This window comes from Natrix helvetica (assembly GCF_964273705.1).
Source record: "Natrix helvetica genome assembly, chromosome: 3".
Lineage (NCBI taxonomy): Eukaryota > Metazoa > Chordata > Lepidosauria > Squamata > Natricidae > Natrix > Natrix helvetica.
Window position 1 is genome coordinate 51,122,089 of NC_138549.1, and position 22,765 is coordinate 51,144,853.

The 22,765-nt window shown below is 45.2% G+C and overlaps 1 protein-coding gene across 2 annotated transcripts in view; it reads left to right on the top strand.

Annotated features, from left to right (window-relative positions):
* The window catches only part of PHEX (phosphate regulating endopeptidase X-linked), a 267,193-nt gene that overhangs the window by 162,916 nt on the left and 81,512 nt on the right, over window positions 1–22,765 (top strand). The window lies entirely within an intron of this gene.

Consider the following 22,765-nt stretch of genomic DNA (forward strand, 5'->3'; position numbering starts at 1 on the left):
AGGCTTCCTGATACAGTAAAAAGCACAGGCTTATTCCCAAAACCCTCTTTTTATTTCAAAGGCTGTGAATTATGTTCATTCACAGCCTGTAATGGGTCAAAAATAGTTTGCAAAGAGTCCGTCAAAAGTTTGCCAAAATCCTTCGGAATAAGGCTGATAAGCACCCACCTTTATCTTCCTTGAAATACTGCCAAAGACCTAATTGGCAATTAGCTTGGCAAGGCCATACAGAGCAAAGAGTCAAAATGCTTAAGAATGTAAACCGACCAGCATGAACAAAGTTGTTTCCTGAAAAAGCTTGTTACATATTGATAAACAGTATGGTAGTTTCCACCAAGGTCCTCTGATCCACTAGGAAAATACTCAAAGGTGATTGGTTAAGACGTCTGACAGCTCCCTATAAAAGGGCTGCTGCCAGACAGAGTCTTTGCTGGATTGTACATAGTGTTCACTAATAAAGAACTGTTATTACTGTTAGCCTCATCTGCCTCATCCATTCACCCGATCTAACACTGGCGACGAGAATGGGATTGGAAGGCAACTAAGCACAAAAAGAGCTGAATGACAATCCAGCAACACAATCCACCCTGGAGCTAAACACGGCATCAAGTTTGTTTGTTTGTTTGTTTTATTGGATTTATATGCCGCCCTTCTCCCAAAAGACTCAAGGCGGCGTACAACATTAAAAAACACACGTCCCGAAAGTTAAAAAGAAATTGAATACATATCCAAAAAAACAAACCCAATTTATAGGACAATACATTTAAAAAATGAGTTAAAATTAACAGGCTAGGCCAGCTTATGGAAAAGCCAACTTTTTAGGGGACGTCGGAAGCACCGGAGGTCAGGGATTATGCGAAGCTCCGGGGGCAGCTCATTCCAGAGGGAAGGCGCTCCCACAGAGAAGGCTCTCCCCCTGGGGGTCACCCGCCGACACTGTCTGGCCGACAGCACCCTGAGGAGACCAACTCTGTGGGATCGTACTGGATGGTGGGAGGCTACTGGTGGCAGTAGGTGGTCTCGCAGGTACCCTGAGCCTAAGCCATGGAGCGCTTTAAAGGTCATAATTAATACCTTGAATCGCACCCGGAAAACAACCGACAACCAGTGCAGGCCGCCTAAAAGGGGTGTAACATGGGAGCACCTAGGTACCCCCATGACAACCCACGCGGACGCATTCTGGACCAGCTGAAGCCTCCAGGTGCTCTTCAAGGGCAGCCCCATGTAGAGAGCGTTGCAGTAGTCCAGGCGAGAAAGGACGAGGGCATGAGTGACTGTGCACAGAGCATCCTGATCCAGGAAGGGGCGCAACTGACGTACCAGGCGAACCTGGTAAAAGCCCCTCCTGGTCACAGCCATCAGGTGTTCTTCTAAACTAAGTTGCGTATCCAGGAGGACTCCCAGATTGCGAGCCTTCTCTGAGGGGACTAAAATTTCTCCCCCTATCATCAAAGATGGAACAAGATGTACAAATCGGGATGACGGAAACCACAGCCAGTCAGTCTTGAAGGGATTGAGCTTGAGCCTGTTCCTCCCCATCCAGATCCGCACAGCCTCCAGGTATTGGGACATCACGTCGAGGGCATCATTTGGGTGGTTTGGGGTAGAGATGAAAAGTTGGGTATCATCAGCATATTGATGATACCATACCCCAAAACCACGGATGATCTCGCTCAGCGGTTTCATATATATGTTGAACAGGAGGGGTGAGAGAACCAACCCCTGGGGCACCCCATAAGTGACGCGCCTGGGGGTCGATCTCTGCCCTCCAGCCAACACAAACTGTGACCGATCTGACAGGTAGGAGGAGAACCACCATAAAACGGTGCCCCCCACTCCCAACCCCCTGAGTCGTCACAGTAGGATACCATGGTCGATGGTATCGAAAGCCGCCGAGATATCTAATAGGACGAGGACAGAGGAGCAGCCCCTGTCCCGGGCCCGCCAGAGATCATCGACCAAAGCAACAAATGCCATCTCCGTGCTGTACCCGGGCCTGAAACCCGACTGAAACGGATCCAGGTAGACAGCTTCATCCAGGTACTGGGGAAGCTGACGTGCTACCACACTCTTGACAACCTTTGCTACAAAGCGAAGGTTGGAGATCGGACGATAGTTGGCTAAAAAAGCTGGGTCCAGGGAAGGCTTCTTAAGGAGGGGCCTCACCACCGCCTCCTTCAAGGCGGTGTGAAAGAACCCCTCTCTCAATGAAGTGTTGGTAATCGCCTGGAGCCAGCCTCGTGTCACCTCCCGGGAAGCCGAAGCTAACCAAGAGGGACACGGGTCCAGCACACAAGTGACAGCACTGAGTCTCCCCATAATCCTGTCCATGCCTTCGGGGGTCACAGGGTCAAACTCATCCCAGATTGTCTCCTCAAGATTCATTCCCTTCGACTCGTCCGAATCTACCCAGTCAGAGTCCAAGCCTGTCCAGATCTGAGCGATTTTATCCTGCAGATACTGAACAAATTCTTCAGCCCTACCCTGCAAGGGGTCTTCCCCAGTTCCTTGGTTAAGTAAGGAGCGGGTCACCCTAAACAGGGCGGCTGGGTGGTTATCTGCGGACGCGATAAGAGCAGAAAAATGTCAAGCGTGTGTCCCCCATTATGGGTGGGATCTTGAATTAACTGAGTTAGGTCCATAGCCGTCATGGAAGCCATGAACTCCCAAGCTGACTTGGATGTCTCGCCAATGGAAGGTAGATTGAAATCCCCCAAGACCACAAGCCTGGGGAAATCAACCGTCAATCCAGCTAACACATCCAGCAGCTCCGGCAGGGCCGATGAAATGTAGCAGGGAGACAGGTATGTAACAAAAAGGCCCACCTGAGCTCCAATGCCCCACTTCACAAAAAGGGACTCACACCCACCTATCTGAGGCACAGTGACCCCTGAGGTCTGAGACTTTCCCTAATAACCATTGCCACCACCCCCGCCCCTGCCCTGGGCTCTTGGCTGGTGAAACTCCCGGAAGCCTGGTGGGCATGGTTTGCTAAGGGGAACACCCCCCTCATGGCCCAACCAGGTCTCCATAATGCACGGCAGGTCCGCTCTACCCTCTTGTATGAGGTCGTAAATGAGGGGAGCCTTATATACCACGGACCTGGTGTTAAGCGATACCAGCCGGAGACCAGGGTCCTGTAATCCCGAGCACCCGAGGATGCGAGAAGGGCGATGAGGGTCGGAACACGCGATCGGTCTTAAATAGTAAACCCGTGTCCTCCGAACATAATTTGGCCCTCGGCCCCCACCATATCTGCCTCTCCCACAAACAGTAGAGATGGTGAACCCCCCCAATGGAATGGCTTAATGTCTCCCCCGGAATCTCAACCCTTCCCAGCACTCCCAACCCATGCCCATTAGTTAGCTCTGGCCTGTGCCCAGGCAGACTCCCCCACAAGCCTGTCTGAGTCATCCGAATCAACCCCCTTCCCCCCCTTAAAATTTGGTTTAAAAACCCCTGTAAAAAAACCCTAAGAAATCTCTTCTTCACATGCCACCTCTCGGGATCCCAAGATCCATCATTAAGGAAGCGTCTTGATAGGCCAGAAGGCCATTCCTGGGAAAGGGGGAGTTCCCAGAGGGAATAAAGTTCTGTCGCAGTATAACATAGAGGAGAGTGTGGCATCAACCAAACGGGATGACATCATGGGGAGATGGAACAAGGAGATGACATGTCCAGGGGGGTGGGCAGCCGGCAGTGTTCAAGGGGGTAGCGGGAAGCTTATGTCCATCATAAAAATAGTCGGTGTTGAGGACAATATGTAAGGGTAACGGCCAGCTGTCAAAATCGCAGCAGATGCTAACTTGCGAGGTGGTGAAGCAGCCATTGATGGCGGCAACAAGGACAGCGGCGGCATCGGCGGCTGCTCCAACTCCGACTCCAACAGCTAAGCTCCGCCCATGCCAGCCGCACTCACATCCATCGCCAGGGCCGCACTCTGTTGACCCAGTCCATAATATCACAGGAGGGGGGGCCAAATGGCCAAATGGCACAGTACAGTGGCCCAGGCAATGGCGGTAATACCGGGGGGGCACAACAAAGCCCCCCCCACTCCAACCGCTCCCACGCCAACTCCCGAAGCCATCTTCCGCTGGCGTTAGTATCCATGCCAGCTGCCTCAGCTCCTCTCCGCTGATCTAATTTATTATGTTCATAAGCAAGGAGAAGGGGGGGAGCAACCGGGATAACACCACGGCGTGGGGAGTGGCAGCTGTAGAGACCCCAGACCGGCCGTCCCGCTGCCACCGCCGACCATACCCACCCCGGCTGCAGAGACCCCAGGCTGGGTGTCCCGCCCCAGCTGCTGACCACACCCACGCTGGCAGCCGCTGATGCTCTCCATTCTCCTTTCACTGCTAACCGCCCCATTTCACTCACGATGTTCCAGCTATAAGGCAGGACATCGCAGCTCAAGGGTATCCCCGAGGTCCCAGGAAGTTCTCATAGCTGGACCTGGAACCAACGATGGAATAGGGTACCCCTGCAAGCCCCAAGAAGGGCAATCATCTCCCCGAAGCTCTCCTCAAACGCGACAGGACACCATCTTGGGCATGTGTAGTATAAGAATTCACGGATGCCCTATGTGCCACGCCTCTAATACTGCAACTTGCAGTTTAGGTGGAACAACAACCCAGTCCCCCCACAGAAGACAACCCCACAATACAGATAACTCATCTTTTTTGGTTACAAATGCTTTAAACTCAGACCCAACCAGCCCCTTGGGCCACCCCCTCCACACCCAGTTCAAAATTTGAGAGATCGTTTGTCTCTTGCAGAGTGGTGGGCGACCTCGCTTGATGACACTGGGCAGGCCTCCAAACCATCAATGAGCAAAACCAGGGTGTCAGGGGTTGGATTTTCCAACGGTTCAGGAAGTGGGCACCTGCTAAGAGCGTCAGTGTGTCCAAAGTTTTCCCCGGCCTATGAATGAGGTAGTAGCTGTAGCCCGCAAGGAAAATAGTCCAGTGTGTCATCTGCGGTGACAATGATGCAGGAGTTGGTCGGTCCCCAGCCAAGAGCCCCAGCAAAGGTTTATGGTCTGTGATGACTTCAAAATCCCGGCCATACAAATACTTGTGGAACCGTTTTACCCCAGCAACTGCAGCCAAAGCCTCATGGTCCAACTGGCTGTAGTTGCACTTGGCCATTGACAGGGTCCTTGAGTAGTAAGCGATGGGGACTTTGGTTCCATTGGGCATGCGGTGGCTGAGGACCACACTAACGCTGAAAGGAGCGGCATCGCAAGTCAGGACAAGGGACAAAGTTTTGTTATATTGGACCAGGAACATGTCTGCTGACAGCAGTATTTTAACTGTGGCAACAGCTGTGGCCTCGGCCTTTCCCCAGGTCCATCTGGCATTCTTGCCAAGGAGCCGATGCAAGGTCTCAGCAACAGTAGCTTTCTGTTTAAGAAAGACACTATAAAAATTGAGAAGTCCAAGGAATGCCTGCAGCCTGGTCTGATTGCGAGGTGTAGGGGCTTCCTGGATAGCTTTAATTTTTTTTATTTGTTGGGTGAATTCTGGAGCCATCGATCAAATATCCCAGGAATTCAACCCTTGGAACATTAATTTGGCATTTTTCTCTTTTTAAATGGAGGGGGGCACCGTTTTATGGTGGTTCTCCTCCTACCTGTCGGATCGGTCGCAGTTCGTGTTGACTGGAGGGCAGGGATCGACCCACAGGCACGTCACTTATGGGGTGCCCCAGGGGTTGGTTCTCTCACCCCTCCTGTTCAACATATATATGAAACCGCTGGGCAAGATCATCCGTGGTTTGGGGGTACAATATCATCAATATGCTGATGACACCCAACTTTTCATCTCTACCCCAAACCACCCAAACGATGCCCTCGACGTGATGTCCCGATACCTGGAGGCTGTGTGGATCTGGATGGGGAGGAAGAGGCTCAAGCTCAATCCCTCCAAGTCTGAGTGGCTGTGGTTTCCATCATCCCGATTTGTGCATCTTGTCCCATCTTTGATGATAGGGGGAGAAATTTTAGTCCCCTCAGAGAGGACCCGCAATCTGGGAGTCCTCCTGGATACGCGGCTTAGTTTAGAAGAACACCTGACGGCCCTGACCAGGAGGGGCCTTTTACCAGGTTCGCCTGGTATGTCAGTTGCGCCCCTTCCTGGATCGGGATGCTCTGTGCACAGTCACTCATGCCCTCGTCCTTTCTCGCCTGGACTACTGCAACGCTCTCTACATGGGGTTGCCCTTGAAGAGCACCCGGAGGCTTCACCTGGTCCAGAATGCGGCTGCGCGGGCTATCATGGGGGTACCTAGGTACTCCTATGTTACACCCCTTTTAGGCAGCCAGCACTGGTTGCCGGTTGTTTTCTGGGTGCGATTCAAGGTATTAATTATGATCTTTAAAGCGCTCCATGGCTTAGGCCCAGGGTATTGCGAGACCACCTACTGCCACCAGTAGCCTCCCACCATCTAGTACAATCCCACACAGTTGGCCTCCTCAGGGTGCCGTCGGCCAGACAGTGTCGGCTGGTGACCCCCAGGGGGATAGCCTTCTCTGTGGGTGCGCCTTACCTCTGGAATGAGCTGCCCCCAGAGCTTCGCATAATCCCTGACCTCCGGTCCTTCCGACGCGCCCTAAAAAGTTGGCTTTTCTACAAGCCGCCCTGGCCTGTTAATTTTATCTAATTTTTAAAATGTTATTGTCATATTAATTGGGTTTGTTTTTTTGGATATTTATCTAATTTCCTTTTAACTTTTGTGATATATGTTTTTTAATGTTGTACGCCACCCTGAGTCCTTTGGGAGAAGGGCGGCATATAAATCCAATAAAACAAACAAACAAACCAGGCAAAGCCAGAGAGACAACAGGTCCATCCGACCTGTCCAAGGTTCCAGTGCAAACTGAACTGCGCAGGTCAGAGCGAGTCATCAGAAAACCCGCTTACCTGCGTGAGTACATAACCAGCCGGATCAGCCCAACTAAGAAGGGAGGGGTGTTACATACTGATAAACAGTATGGTAGTTTCCACCAAGGTCCTCTGATCTGGTGGGAAAATACTCAAAGGTGATTTGTTAAGACGTCTGACAGCTCCCTATAAAAGGGCTGCTGCCAGACAGAGTCTTTGCTGGATTGTACATAGTATTGATTAATAAAGAGCTCTTGTTACTGTTAGCCTGAGTCTGCCTCATCCATTCACCCGATCTAACAAAGATCATGTGCCTTTGCTCCTCCTTTATGTCCTATGGGAGGGGCCAATCACCTCCAAGCCTTACTCCTGAGTCATCCCTTTTGTCTTAACTGTTCTTGCCTTCTGGCCGCTCTGCGCCTGCACACACTGGGAATAGGCTTCCTCTGTTCCTCTGCCTTGCTGATGTCCAACTCTGGAGGCTCCAGAGGCAGCACATAACTCCCAGATGGCCCTGGCCCCCCTCTCTGCCTCCAATGCAGAGCCCTCATCTGAGCCTTCCCCAGAGTCCAGGAGTGGCCCATGTTCCTCCTCAACCTCCTCACTGTCTGACTCTGCTACCAGCTCAGCAGGCCACCGGTGGACCACAACAGAAGGAAGGGAGGGAGGGAGGGAGAGGAAGAGAGAGATTGTGTTATAAATCAAACCAAATGTAATAATTTCAGGATATATTTAATATTATACATAAATTAATTCCCACTAGAAGTAAACGAGTAATAACTTCTAAGAGCTTCATTTATGTACATTGCTTTGTATATTTCTTGAGTTCCACTTAATTACTTACATTATTTACATGGCATCTTTTGTTAAGCATCATCACCTCTCAGGAGAACCAAATGTTTTTAATTGAAACAAACAATGCTGAATAGGCAACCTAAGATGTATTTACTATTCAAAGAGAAGCCTCTCTATACCAGCTTTTAAATTATAGGCCTTCAACTCTTAGGTTTTCTAATCAACGGACTTTTCAATCATATTTTTTTCCTAGCCTTGAGAGTCAGAGAGGCATGCTCTAAAGAATGGTTCTATCCGGTTGGAGTATCACTGGCATTTACCTGTTATCCTAAGCTGTTTTTTTTACTTTACTGAAGGTTTTTTTTTGGGTGCATCTGGAAGTTCAAGGTGCATCTTCTCCTTCCTTCTGTATTGTGGGAAACTGGTGGTCACTGTGGACTACTTTCCATTTCTAATTCTTCATAAAATGGAACTGACAAAAATGTCCACCTTTCAAATTTATCTATGTTCTTTTTCTCCTTGTTACAAATACAAATATTCCATCCTAGCTCTTTCATCACATTAGGCTGCTTGCTAGTTTGTTAGACTGAGTTGTTGATAGCATATGTGGTGCTGTGTTTACTACTGGAGCCTGTCTGGTACGAGGTTTCTTGTTTCTTCCTAGCTCTATTTCTCATATCCAGCAGAACAAATATAAATAAACTTTATTAAAAACCTTTTGTTTAACATACAACAGTTTAAAAGAATTGGAAGGGACCTTGTAGGTCATCTAGTCCAAACCCCTGCCCAAGCAGGAGACCCTACACCATTTTTGACAAACGGCAGTCCAAACTCTTCTTGAAAGCCTCCAGTGATGAAGCTCCCACAACCTCCGAAGGCAAGCTGTTCCATTTATTGATTGTTCTCACTGTCAGAAAAATTCTCCTTATTTCTAGCTTGAATCTCTCCTTGATCGGTTTCCATCCATTATTCCTTATCTGGCCTTCAGGTGCCTTGGAAAATAGCTTGACCCCTTCCTCTCTGTGGCAGCCCCTCAAATATTAGAACAACACTATCATGTCTCCTCTGGTCCTTCTCTTCACTAAACTAGCTATGCCCAGTTCCTGCAACCATTCATCATATGTTTTAGCCTCCATTCCCCTAATCATCTTGGTTGCTCTTCTCTGCACTCTTTCTAGAGTCTCAACATTCTTTTTATAGTGTAGTGATCAAAACAGGATGCAGTACTCTAGGTGTGCTCCTACTAAGGCTTTATAGAGTGCTATTAGTACCTCACTTGATCTTGGTTGTATCCCTCTGTTAATGCAATTTAGGATTGCATTGTCTTTTTTGGCTGCCACCACACACTATTGGCTCATATTTAATTGTTCGTCTACTAAGACTCCAAGATCCCTCTCACAGTTACTGTTACTAAGCCTGATTTCACCCAGTCTATATGTGTATTTTTGGTTTTTCTTGCCTAAATGTAAGACTTTACTTTTCTCCACACTGAATATCATTTTGTTAGATAGGGCCCACTGTTCAAGTCTCTGAAAATCCATCTGGATCTTGTGCCTATCAGGATTTTGGCTATTCCTGCCAGTTTAGTAACATTTGCAAATTTGGTAAATTCCCCTTTTATTCCCTCATCTAAGTCATTTATGAAGATATTGAAGAGCACTGGATCTAGAACAGAAACTTGTGGTACCCCACTGCTTACTTCTCTCCATGTAGATGTAGATGTAGGGCTAATCATTGACTACGGTTTGTCAGCCAGTTACGAATCCATCTGATGGTGATGGTATCTATCCCACTTTTTTCTAGCTTAACAAGAAGTAGGTTGCGGTCTACTTTGTCGAATGACTTGCTAAAGTCTAAGTATATTATGTTCACAGTGTTTTGCTGGTCTCCAAATTTAGTCACTATGTTGAAAATGAAATAAGATTGGTTTATCATGATCTGTTTTATAACAAACCCATGCTGACAGCTAGTTATTATTTTACTCATTTCTAGATTTTTTAAAATTATCTTTTCCAGTATCTTCCCAGGTATTGATGGTAGGCTGATTGATCTGTAGTTTCCTGGGTCTGTTCCCCCCCCCTTTTTTTTTTTGAAGATGGGAACCACATCGGCTCTTTTCCAGTCCTCTGGTATTTCCTCGATGCTCCAGGATTTTTGAAAGATGTGGTACAGTGGTTCTGAGATTACATCTGCCAGCTCCTTTAGAATTCTGGGATGTAATCCATCAGGTTCCGGTGATTTGTATTCATCAAGATCAGACAGGTGTTTTCTACCATTTTTTTTTTTGCTTATTTTAACTTTTATTTCTAGTTTGTCTTTTACAGTTTTTGGCAGGTTGGGCTATAGTTTCTTTTTACGTGAAGACCGATGCAAAGAATGATTTAAGCAGCTCTGTTCTTTTCCTCTGCTACCTGTTCCTTGCTGTCTTCTCTCTTTAATGGATTGATTGTTTCTTTGATTTTTTTTCTTGTTATTTATATGTTGGAAGAAACTTTTTTAAAATTATCTTTTACTTTTGTTGCAAGTCTTTGTTTATTCTGAGCCTTTGCTTTCCTGACTTTATCTTTGCAGATTCTGGCTATCTGCTGATAATCAGTCTTAGTTGTGTGTTCCTCTTTCCATTTTTGTACTTGTCCTTTTTGTCTTTCAATTTGTCAGAGAGATCTTAGTGCAGCCATACTGGTTTCTTCTTGTTTTTCTTGTTTTTCTTTTTCACTGATATTGTGCTGGTCTGGGCTTTTATGATCATATTTTTCAGAGTTTCCCAAGATTCCTGAGTTGTTTTCCCCTTTAGGATTTTCATCCAAGGAATCTTTCCCAAGTTCTCTCTGAGTTTGTTAAAATCAGCTCTTTAAAAATCTAAGACTCTGGTATCATTATGTTCTATTGCTTGTGTTTGCATTATGTTGAATTCTAATATGACATGGTCACTGCATGTTCCTACAGTTTCAACTCCCCCTATCACTTCTTCTCTGTTTGTAAGAATTCAGTCCAGTATTGCTGTCCCTCTAGTTCCCTCCTCTACGTTTTGGACAACAAAGTTGTCAGCTAGATTGGTTAGGAACCTATTTGATTTCTCAGTTGGTGCAAAATTAATAGATTGTGTAAAATATTCTCCAAACTGCATCTTTTGTATTATTTTCATTAAAAACTGCCAATCCACTCGATCAAATGCTTTCTCCGCATCCAATAATATAAGTACTGCAGGGATTTGGTTATTCTTCCCCAAATACTCCAATATATTATCAATTTGTCTTACATTACTTTTCATTTGTCTCCCACATATAAAACCAGATTGATCATTGTGAGTCATTTGTTGTATAACTGACGTCAACCTATTTGCTAGTATTTTAGCAAAAATTTTATAATTGTATTAAGTAATGATATAGGCCTATAGTTTTTTGGCTCACTGTGATCTTGATCTTCTTTCGGAATCAGGGAAATAAAGGCTGTTCTCCAAGATGGTGGTGCCCCTCCTCCCAGTTGTATTTTATTAAATAGTTTAATTTAATTTAATTTAATTAGCACTTCTAGACCGCCCCCTCTCCCAAAAGGGACTCGGGGCGGTGTACAGTCCATATCAAAACATCATACATAATAACAATTAAAAATTATTAAATGGATAAATACATAAATAAGAGGAGGATAAAATAGACAAATTGCTAAATAAATAATTTAAAATATACAAAGTTTAAAACCCCAGTATCTTATAAAATTAAGTCCCCTAAAAAACCAGTAGGAAATATATATGCCAGGAGGTAGACGTTAAGAATTATGCCAGACCAGCCAGTCGGAACAGGTGAGTCTTCAGTTTCTGCCAGAAGGAGCGGAAGTCAGTGGTGGTTCTAATGTCGGGGGGGAGGTCATTCCAGAGGGTTGGGCCCATCACAGAGAAGGCCCTACTCCTTGGTGTCGCCCGTTGGCATTGCCTAGTGGACGGCACCAGGAGAAGCCCCTCCCTGTGAGAGCGAATTGGCCGCAGGGATGTATGTGGGAGGATGCGATCCCGCAGGTAACTAGGCCCTATGCCATGGAGCGTTTTAAAGATGGTGGTCAAAACCTTGAAACGCACCCGAAAGACCACAGGTAGCCAGTGCAGCTCGCGCAGGAGCGGTGTTACGTGGGAGTACCTAGTACTCCCCATGACTGCCCGCGCGGCTGCGTTCTGGACTAGCTGCAGTCTTCGTGCGCGTCCCAAGGGAAGCCCCATGTAGAGAGCATTACAGTAGTCCAGGCGAGACGTCACCAGTGCATGAGTGACCGTGCGTAGGGCATCCCGGTCCAGAAGGGGGCGCAATTGGCGCACCAGGCGAACCTGGTGGAACGCCCCCCTAGCCACGGCTGCCACATGGTCGTCCATTGACAGCCGGGCATCAAGGAGGACGCCCAAATTGCGCGCCCGTTCCACAGGGGGCAGTTGTTCGCCCCAATGGCCAGCGTTGGAGTCAGCTGACTGAACCGAGGTGCCGGTAGCCACAGCCACTCAGTCTTGGAGGGGTTGAGTTTGAGTCTGTTGTCCCCCATCCAGACCCCGACGGCTTCCAAACACCGGGACATCACTTCGACAGCCTCGCTGGGGTGATTTGGGGTTGAAACGTACAGCTGAGTATCATCAGCGTACAGATGGTATTCAACCCCAAAACCACGGATGATCTCTCCCAGCGGCTTCACATATGTGTTGAACAGAAGGGGCGAGAGGACCGACCCCTGTGGCACCCCACAAGTGAGTGACCTCATGGTCGACCTCTGCCCCCCTGTCAACACACATTGCGACCGGTCGGAGAGGTAGGAGCCGAACCACCGTAAAACGGTGCCTCCGACTCCCATCCCCTCCAGCCGGCGCAATAGGATACCATGGTCGATGGTATCAAAAGCCGCCGAGAGGTCTAATAGGACCAGGATAGAGGAACAACCTCTATCTCTGGCCCTCCAGAGATCATCAACCAGCGCGACCAAGGCTGTCTCTGTGCTGTGCCCGGGTCAGAAGCCGGACTGGCGTGGGTCTAGATATTCGGATTCGTCAAGGTGTCGTGGAAATTGCTGTGCCACCACATTCTCAACAACCTTCGCTAAAAAGGGAAGGTAGGAGACTGGACGATAATTAGCCAGCTCCATTGGGTCCAGTGAAGGCTTCTTGAGCAAGGTCCTCACCACCGCCTCTTTCAAGGCAGTTGGTAGGAAGCCCTCACCCAATGAGGTGTTCACCAGGCCTAGAAGCCAGCCTCGTGTCACCTCCCAGGATGCCAGTACCAGCCAGGAGGGACATGGGTTCCTTAAGAGGTTCTACCATTTCTAGTTGTAAATTTTTGTAATAAACCGCCGTCAATCCATCTGTGCCAGGGGCCTTACCAACTTTTAACTGCTTAATTACCAGGAGAATTTCCTCCGTGGAAATCGGTTGATTCAATCTTTCCCTTTGCTTTGGGGGATATTCTATTTCTCCAAATATCTATCTATATCTAAACCTTGTATTTTATCCCCAGCATACAGTCTCGTATAAAATTCTAAAAAAGCCTTTTAATCATATCCTGTTGATAAACTTCTTTACCTTTTTACTCTATTTTCTCTATGGTACGAGACTTTTGTTTTTTCCTTAACATATATGCTAACCATCTACCTGGTTTATTTGTATTGCAAAAAGTATTGTGTTTAGCATATAACAAATTAGTTGCTACTTGATCTGACATCAACATATTGAATTGCCCTCGTAGTAAAGTAATTGCTTCTTTTGTCTTCTTATCATCTGGGTTAGATATTAGCGCCTGCTCTTTCTTTTTTATCTCTTCTTCTAGTTCCCTTCATTTCCCCCCCGTCTACGTCTATATAGGTTATTCAAATTTATTAAAACACTTCTCATATATGCTTTACTTGCATCCCAAACCATTTCCATGGATATTCCCTTATGCATGTTAAAAACAAAATATTCTTTTAGTAGTTTTTTACATTCTGTGACATTTCCCTCATATCTAAATAAATTTTCATTTAACCTCCAAGGCCTCCTAGATCCCTCTCCATATTCCAGTTCCATCCACACTGGGTTATGATCTGTTAGGGTTCTCAGACATATCTTTGTCTTCTTCACCCTGGAAGGAAGATCATTCGTAATTAATATAAAGTCAATTCTAGAAAAGGATTGGTGCCTATCAGAAAAAATGTAAAGTCTTGTTCTTTAACATTCCGTTCTCGCCAAATATCCCTCAGTTCCATATCCTCCATCATGTCGAAGAAGTATTTAGGGAGCCTTGTTCGTGTTTGAATATTTTGCGAAAGTCCCTTCTTGTCTTTCATAGTATCCAATACTCCATTCCAGTCACCCAGTAATATACACAATCTATAATCCCATTGTATTAATTTAGTATGGAGCAACTTGTAAAATTTTTCTTGTTGTTTGATTGGGAGCATATACTACTGTTAAAAGTATTTTCTTTCCTTCTATTAATAATTCAATTGTGATATATCTTCATTGAGGATTTGCTTCAATTAATTCAGCCTTTAAGTCTTTCCTTAAGTATATAAATATACTATTTTTCTTCTCCAGTGCAGATGCCACAAAGTGCATTCCCAATCTTGCATTCATCAGATATTTCTGGTCATTTGTTCTAATATGTGTTTCTTGCAAACAAATTACATCATTTTTAAATTGTTTCAGATGGTGAAATATTTGTTTCCTTTTTTGTGATGAGTTTAAACCATTAACATTCCAGGTTTAGAATTTAATTGTCATTTTCATCCCCCTGAAGCTTTTTAAGAGCCACCTGGAAATCCTGCTGGAATTTCTTCTTCGGTCTGGCTCCCCCCACTGCTTCTGTATTTATATTTATAGCTTCTTGGGTTATTATCTGAGCTTGTTGCATCTTTAATTCTTGTTCTTTACATTTGGTTGCAGCTCGGGTTTGTCTTTGTTCCATAACTCTTTCTGTCTCCTCGAGTAAATCCAAGACTTGAGCAGCAGATGCTTGTACCTGGGTATCTTCCTGTCTAGCCTCCCCTGCTTCTTTTCTTCTTCTGAGTCCTGGAGATGGTGGGTATCCAGCCTTTAGTACATTACTGTAAAAATCTCTTGCCTTCCAAACTGAATTAAGATGATATCTTTCACCTAAATAATTCACCACCAGTCCGGCCGGAACCTCCCATCTATACTGTATCTGGCAATTTCTAAGTTCATCCACTAGGAATGCATAGTCCTTTCTGGAACTCAACATTTTTGGGGGAATTTCCTTCAATACTGCCACCTCCTGACCTGCCACTTGTAGCTTGTTTTTATAAGTCGCTTGTAATATTCCATTCCTAATTTTCCTGGTGACAAAATAGATTACAATATCTCTTGGTAGTTGTCTCTGTCTGGCAATCCATGAATTAACATGGTAAATTTTGTCCATCTGCCAATCACATTCTGCTTTTGGTTCACCAATTAATTGAGCAAAAGCTTCTGCAAAAATCTCTCTCAGGTTTTCTTGGTTATTTTCTTTCAGACCTCTTATTCTCAAAGCAAATTCCATCGTTCTATATTGTATCATTGTAACCTCTGCCTCTGACTTTTCAATCTTACTTTGTGCCTCATCAACTTTATTCTCCAAATTGACATTAGACTGATTAATTTCTTCTACCCTATCCTCCAGTGATGTTACATAACCAAGTAAGCCCTTAAATGCATCCACTATATCCTCTCTTATCTGTTGATTGGATTGATCTGTTTGGATTAAATCCTTAATTTCAGACATTTCGTCAGACACATCTTTAAAAGCAGTTGTGATCTTTCCTTCCAAAACAGCGGCTTGTTCCTTTAAAGCGCTTTGGAGGGCTTCAAGTGTCAAAGTTTGTGTATCAATTTAAGTGTCTGGGCTGGGGAACTTCCAGCGCTCTTAGAAACACTTAATTTTGTTTGTTTTGAAGCCATTTCCAAATATTTAAATCACACTTTTCAACAGCCAAATTATTGAGTCCAAAAAGTCCACCTGATCCCCGGATTTGTTAAATCTTATAGCTTGTTAGTAAACCAATGCTGTTTTCTTTCATCTTGAGCTCTTGGATCTTTTAACCACGTTAACAGGCACTTAACAGGCACTTAACAAATACTATCTTTCCTTTTAGGTTTCACTTTCACCACGCCCTTTGATATTCAGGTGCCATCTTCCCTTTTGTTCCCCTTAATCTTCACAGAAGGAAGTATTTACTACATCAGAGTTAAAGTTTGTACTTGCAATTGTAATCACTCCTGTCTTTGCTCTGCCTGCATCTTGTTCAAATGTAGATTAAAACATTGATTGCAGGGATGGTCGTGACATTTTGTTTCTGGTAATGCAAAGCGTCTTGGACGAGGAGTTCTGTCGGGCTGCTGGGGGGCTCTCACCCTTTGAGCCCCAGAATTGCTCCTGGAGGTCTAGGGGAGCTCTACCCTTGCCTGGCTGCTCACCTCCCCTTCTTTTCCCGAGGGGAGAGTTTTCAAGCCGCTAGACAGCTGATTTATGCTGTTCTAGCAGCTTAACTCGGTCATGGGGCTGGCGTTCCCAAAGGAGCGTCCTTCAATTCCTATGGTGCCACCGGAAGTCTCTAGAAAGTGTTAATATTGATATTCTTAATAAAAGAGCAAAGGATTACCTTTTTAGCCAGACAGAAAATAGCCTGTTATACATAACTGATAACATCTTTGTAGGGCTAAATCTTGTGCCTAATAGTCAATTGGTGACTAGCAGATTAGAAGCAATGTCTCCTAAGAATTGATTCCAGCACCACCAGTTCATGGTGAGGAAATGTACCTTGATCATGAGAAAAGGAAACACATAGAGACATTGATCATAAGTTTGAATAATTTAAATTTGTTAGAGCTGCAGTTTGCCAATCATAAGGACAAAGTTTTAAAAATGGACAAATTAAATATACCTAAAGAGAAACAGATAAAGTAGAAGTAAACCTTTAAATGCTTATAATTTTTATAGAATGAAAGATAGAAAACTAAGTGCTACAAATAGCATGTACATAAAAAAAAAGAATCAGGGTACCTATCAGAGAAGGTTGATATTAAGCCAAATACATCTGTATGAGTGTAATTGAGTCATCAGATTTTATAGGATCATCAAGGTATTGGGCTGTTAATGTTTTTATAAGGAAAAGCCAAAATTCAGTCAAGCAAACAACATCACTAAGTAGATCACAATTCAGTCATCTAAGATTAGAAACTTCTAACACCCTGAGGTAAACAGTACTAAGCTAACTTTTAATACTTTGCACCATTGCTGACAATTTTTCCCCACAAGAACAGGTGAAGATGGATAGAACTCAAAGCTGGGATAAATAATGGAAATAGAAAAAAGAGAAAGAGTGTGCGTGCAAGAGAGACTTTTAATTGGCATCCAAGTGGAGATTTAATTTCATAATTTCCAAGGAGTTGTTCCTTGAAATAAAGTCTGCACTGAAATATTCATTTGAGTTTAGTTCTTTTAAATATTTTCATATTTCTATGTACTTAATAATATTTTTCAATGAAATATGTATGTTTATATGTCATTCAGAATAATGTAAATTATTTGGAAATCACTTTGCATGAACATATTTGCTAGATGTCTTTTAATTTAACATCTAGTTTTTTATATATCAATGCAATGAATAGATTTTGTAAATATGAAAAGACAACTGATTTCAGATGATACCAAACTGTCAGGACTAGCCAACACCCCAGAAGACAAAATCAGGATCCAAAAAGATCTTGACAGACTTGAACAATGGTTCCTATCCAACACAATGAATTTTAATGTGGAGAAAAGGAAAGCTTTACATATATGCAGGAAAAATCAAAGGTATAAATACAAATTAGGTGAGATCTGATTCAGAAACAGGGCCTCTAAGAGGGACCTTGGAGTCCTAGTGGATGATCATTTGAATATGAGCCAGCAATGTGCAACAGCAACCAAAAAAGCTAATACAATCCTGAGTTGTATAAACAGAGGTATAGAATCAAGATCACATGAAGTATTAGTGCTGCTTTACAAAACCCTAGGAAGATCATACCTAGAATATTGCAACCAATTTTGGTCACCATACTACAAAAAAGATGTTGAGACTTTTGAAGAGAAGAGCAACAAAGATGATCAAAGGCCTCGAGACTAAGCCATATGAAGAATGGTTGCATATTTTGGCTACTGGAAAGAAAAGAAGAATTGGGGGTGACATGATAGCAGTATTTCAGAATTTGAGGGGCTGCCACAAAGAAGGGGGTGTCAAATTATTCTCCAAAGCACCATGTAAAGTATCCTAACTGTTGTGGCCCAGCAGGAGCCGTTGGAGCTGCCACCAGACTCCGACAGCGAGGGTCCCTATGAGTCGGCTCTGGAGGATGTGGAGGACCCTGGGCAGGGTTCTGACTCCGAGCAGGGATCAGAGAGGCTGGTTGGCCACCAGGAGGCGCCTGAGGCATGGAGCAGTGGTGAATGCCAAAGGAAGGGGGCTCCTGATGTCATGCCTTGGAGCAGTGGGGAGGAGTCACAGGACAGTGAGTCAGACATCAGCAATGAGTTGTTAGATGCTCGTTACCGGTGCACTAACAGGCGTAAGGAGCAATTGCAGTTACAGGAGGTAATTACTCTCAGCTGCTGATAATTAGACTCCTCTCCAGACTATAAAAGGACTGCTTGTGCACACGCCCTTTGCAGAAGTCAATGCAGGAACAATTGTGGGAGTACAGTCTTGTGAGCATGGCAGGCTGGATAGCTGCTATTGCGTGTCAGTGCCAGAGGGTTCTGAAGGTCGAGTTGTGTTGGATTGCTGCCAAGGATCTGTCTGTCTGTGCAATAAACCTCGTGAAGTATCTTTGGCTTGGAGTGTGTCTGTGATTGTGGAGGAAGAGGGGTCAGAACACCTAACGATATCTGCTTCATAATAAGCGACCTGTTTATTGTAATACAAAAAGCAATGATTTATTAACAGCTTCATTAGGCATTCTTCATTAGGTATTTCTTATTCACAGCCATCTTTTTTGCTTTCTTTATCTGCTTTTGAACTTTGCCCGTGTTTCTGTCCTCCCTTCAGTCTTGTCATAAATCACGTTATCCAATAGCTTCATTCATCTCAACCCAGCTACTGTAATCTGAGATCCGGCTCCACCAACGTTCTGCATGGAATGTCAACACAGAGAGTTGACATCCAGCTCCCCTCACTTTTCAAAGGCAATCTATGCAAGCAAAAACAATTTGAGTACCAGTATAGGATTCAAGGCTACGTCCAACCCCCAGTCTTGTTTGGATTTTTTTTCATGGAATCTCTCTATAAGGTGATCAACCTGGATATTTCTACTCTTTACCCAAGATACCTCTGACAAGGGATAGGCCTTCCACTTAATAAAGTACTGGAGTTGCCTCCTGTGCCACCTCAAATCAAGGATGTGTTGCACTTCACAATGGGTTTGGCCCCCTATGACCACAGGACCTGGGGGCTCCCAGGGCAGTGGTCTCAGAGTGGATCTGACCATGGGTTTTAAGAGGCTACTATGGAATACTGGGTGTATCTTCCCTAGCAGTCGGGGAAGTTTCAGTTGCAATGAGACAGGATTGATGATCTTTACTATGGGGAATGGTCCCACAAACTTTGGTCCCAGTTTCTTGCTAAAGAGTCTTAACATCAAATATTTTGTGGAGAAGTAAACCTTCTCTCCCACCAGGAATGGTCATTGCGGAGCTCAGTGTTTATCTGCCTGTTTCTTATAGTTTTATGCTGCTTTAGCTAGTGCTTTTTTGACATTCTCCCAGGCTGCTTTTAGCATTGACATCCAGTGAGTCAAGCTGACTGAGGAAGGGGGATCCCTTGGATACTCAGGCATCGGGACAAAGTCCATGCCGCTCACTACTTTGAACGGTGTTAGTCCTGTGCTGCTGTGAACAGCATTATTGTACACAACCTCAGCAAAGGTCAGAAGGTCTGCCCAATTGGACTGCTGATAGTTCATGTAGCACCTCAGGTACTACTCTACCATAGCATTCAGTCTCTCTGTCCCCCCCTTGGTGCTTGGGTGAAAAGCTAAGCTAAGGCCCTGGGATGACCCAATGGACCGCAGGAACTCCCTCCAGAACTTAGCTGTGAACTGGACCCCTCTGTCTGAGATAATTCTTCAAGGTACTCCATGCAGGTGATAGAAGTACTTCAGAAACAGTTTGGTCAGCTTGTGAGCTGATGGTAGTCCGCTGCAGGGTATAAAGTGTGCCTGTTTGGAGAACAGTTCTATTACAATCCAAATCACCATGCTTCCCCCACTTTTCGGCAATTCTACTATAAAGTCCATTGCGATCTCCTCCCACGACCTTGTTGGCTCTGTTACTGGCTGCAGCAATCCGGGTGGTTTTCCTGGTTGCCTCTTCATTGTGGCGCAGATGGTGCAACTTTTCACGTAACTGTCCACATCTTTCTTTATTTTGGGCCACCAGAACTGCCTCCGGGCTAAGTGTAACGTCTTTAGGAATCCAAAGTGGCCTGCCGGTTTGGTGTCGTGGCTCCTCTGGAGAATTAGGGTGCATAGGGATTTCAGGACATAGAGTTTCATCACCTTCCATACAAGGTCATCTCTTTTTGTCAAGATGTGTTGGTTGTTTTGGAACCAAGGGTCTGCTAGCAGTTCAGTTTTGAGTCTCCTAGTTAGGTTGCCTGCTGGTTGGTCGTGCCGGTCATGGCATTGTCGTCTGGTGGTCATTTGGGCAGCTATTTGAGTAGAGGGAATGATAGCATCCACCACCTGCTCCCGTTCACATTTGTACTGGGGCATGCGGGAGAGGGCATCAGCTAGAAAGTTCCTCTGCCCTGGAATGTGCTTTAGTACGAAGTTGAAGTGGTTTAAATATTGAGCCCATCAAACTTGTTTGGGTGATAGTTTCCATGGGGTCCTAAGAACCTCCAGATTTTTATGGTCATTCAAGACTTTGAATGGTTTCTGACCCCCTTCCAACAGGTATCTCCAGGTTAGCAATGCCCATCTCACTGCGAAAGCCTCCTTTTCCCATGCGGCCCATCGTCTCTCTGTGTCAGTGAGCTTGCGGGAGGTGTAGGCACAGGGTTGCATGTTTCCTTGGTTGTTTCTTTGGAGTAGCACCACTTCCATTGCCATGTCGCTGGAATCTTCTTGTATCATGAAGGGTTGCTCGGGGTCAGTATGCTTCAGCATCAGTTCTTTTGCAAACATTTCTTTTAGTGTCTTTAATGCCTTTTGGCAGGTTAGGTCCCACTGTAGAGGTTTTCCTGGGTGAGTTTTGGTTCCTGGGCTCCCTGTCTTCAGGAGGTCTGTCAGGAGTTTGGCAATCTTCGCAAAGGAGGGGATGAATTGTCTATAGAAGTATGCGAATTCTAGGAAGCTGTGTAGCTGTTTGCGGGTGCAAGGGGGTTGCCATCTTAGGACGGTTTGCACTTTGGGTGGGTCCATCTCTATTCCCTCATTTGACACTCGGTAGCCTAGGTAGTCTAATCGCTCATGGTGGAATTCCCATTTTGATAGCTTGAGTACAGGTTGGCTGCCAGAAGTTTTTCCAGTACTTAGCGGACCAGGGGTATGTGGCCGTCCATGGTCTCAGTGTAGATGAGGATGTCAACCAGGTAGATGACAACCCCCTTGTAGAGGTGCTCATGCAGCACCTCATTTATTAACTGCATGAACACTTCTGGGGCTCCCTGTAGTCTGAAAGGCATCACTTTGAGTTGGAAGCTCCCTAGGGGGCAGTTGAATGCTGTTTGCCACTCATCTCCTTCCCTGATCCGTTTCGATAGTATGCCTCTCTGAGGTCTAATTTGGTGAAGACTTTTCCCTTGGCCAAGTGAGATAGCATATCTTTCATGAGGGAGAAGCGGTACAGGTTGTGTACACACACGGCATTTATCCCTCAAAAGTCCACACACAGTCTCATAGTTTCATCTTTTTTCTCTTTGAAGAGGACTGGCACTGCAACCCGTGGCTTGGCTGGCTCGATGAACCCTCGTGCTAGGTTTTTGTCTATGTATTTGCACATTTCTTGCATTTCCCGGGGCGTCATGGCATACAGCTTGAATTTGGGTAGTTTTGCCCCGGGGATGATTTCGATGGCACAATCTGCCTCACGGTGGGGGGGCAGAGTGTTGCATTCTGCCTCGCTGAATACTTCTGCAAGGTCCTGATATTCCCCTGGGATCTGTTTGGTCTCTGGGGTTTCATCGGATGTGGCTCCCAGATGTTTTGGTGTGCTCTTTTGGGGGGTTCCCTGCTTGGGTGGTGTTTCTGCTTGCTGGCGGAAAAGTATTTGGGGGCTCTTTTCTATCCTAAGCTGTTTGGGTGTGTCACGATGTTAAAAAGTTTGCTAGGCCTGAACTGCCTAAACTGACACTCAAGAGTTAAACTAAGAAAGCTTTATTGCGCAGGTCATAAAACAAAAAAAGGTTCTTATCTGAAAGTGATTTATTGCGCACGCGTTACACATTCCAAAATTCCTCTCTTCTTTGTTCGGCAGCCAACTTTGGCTAACGAAGCTTTTCATTATCAAAATGTAACCAATTAGTTATTTTCTGTTTTATTTTATTATTAAAGTTTGTTTATTAATTAGAATACTTTTAAAGACTTATTTTTCTCAATATCTCAAAAGATATGCAGAAGGGAATCAGCCACGGTCCATCGGTCTCTAACAGGGTGTTTTTTCCCCTGACAACTTGGTAGCAGAGGTTTGGTTGACAACTTGGTAGCAGAGTTTTTGGCTTTTGATGATACCAGCTGAGATGGTTACAATTTATGGCTGTATTTTCCCTTCATGCTATCTAAAGATAACCGACTAAGCCTAATTAGCAATGTCGGAGAAAAAGAAAAAAAAGAAAAAGAAAGATGGGGCGAGCACAGATGGATCAGCTTCCTCTGACAAGGAGGCTCCCTCGGACACAGAGAAGCAAGATCAAAACGTGCTTCAGGAACAACAAATTCCTTCAGGTGCCGAGCCAAATATGGGAGAAGGAGCTACAGGACGCGACATCCACGAAACGAGGTCAGTGGTTCCTCCTTCTAAAATATCTCCAGGAGATTATGAATTTTTGGGGGCCAAGCCAAAACTTCCCACTCTGCCAGAGCCACTCCATTCCCAGACCCTCGCAGATTATCA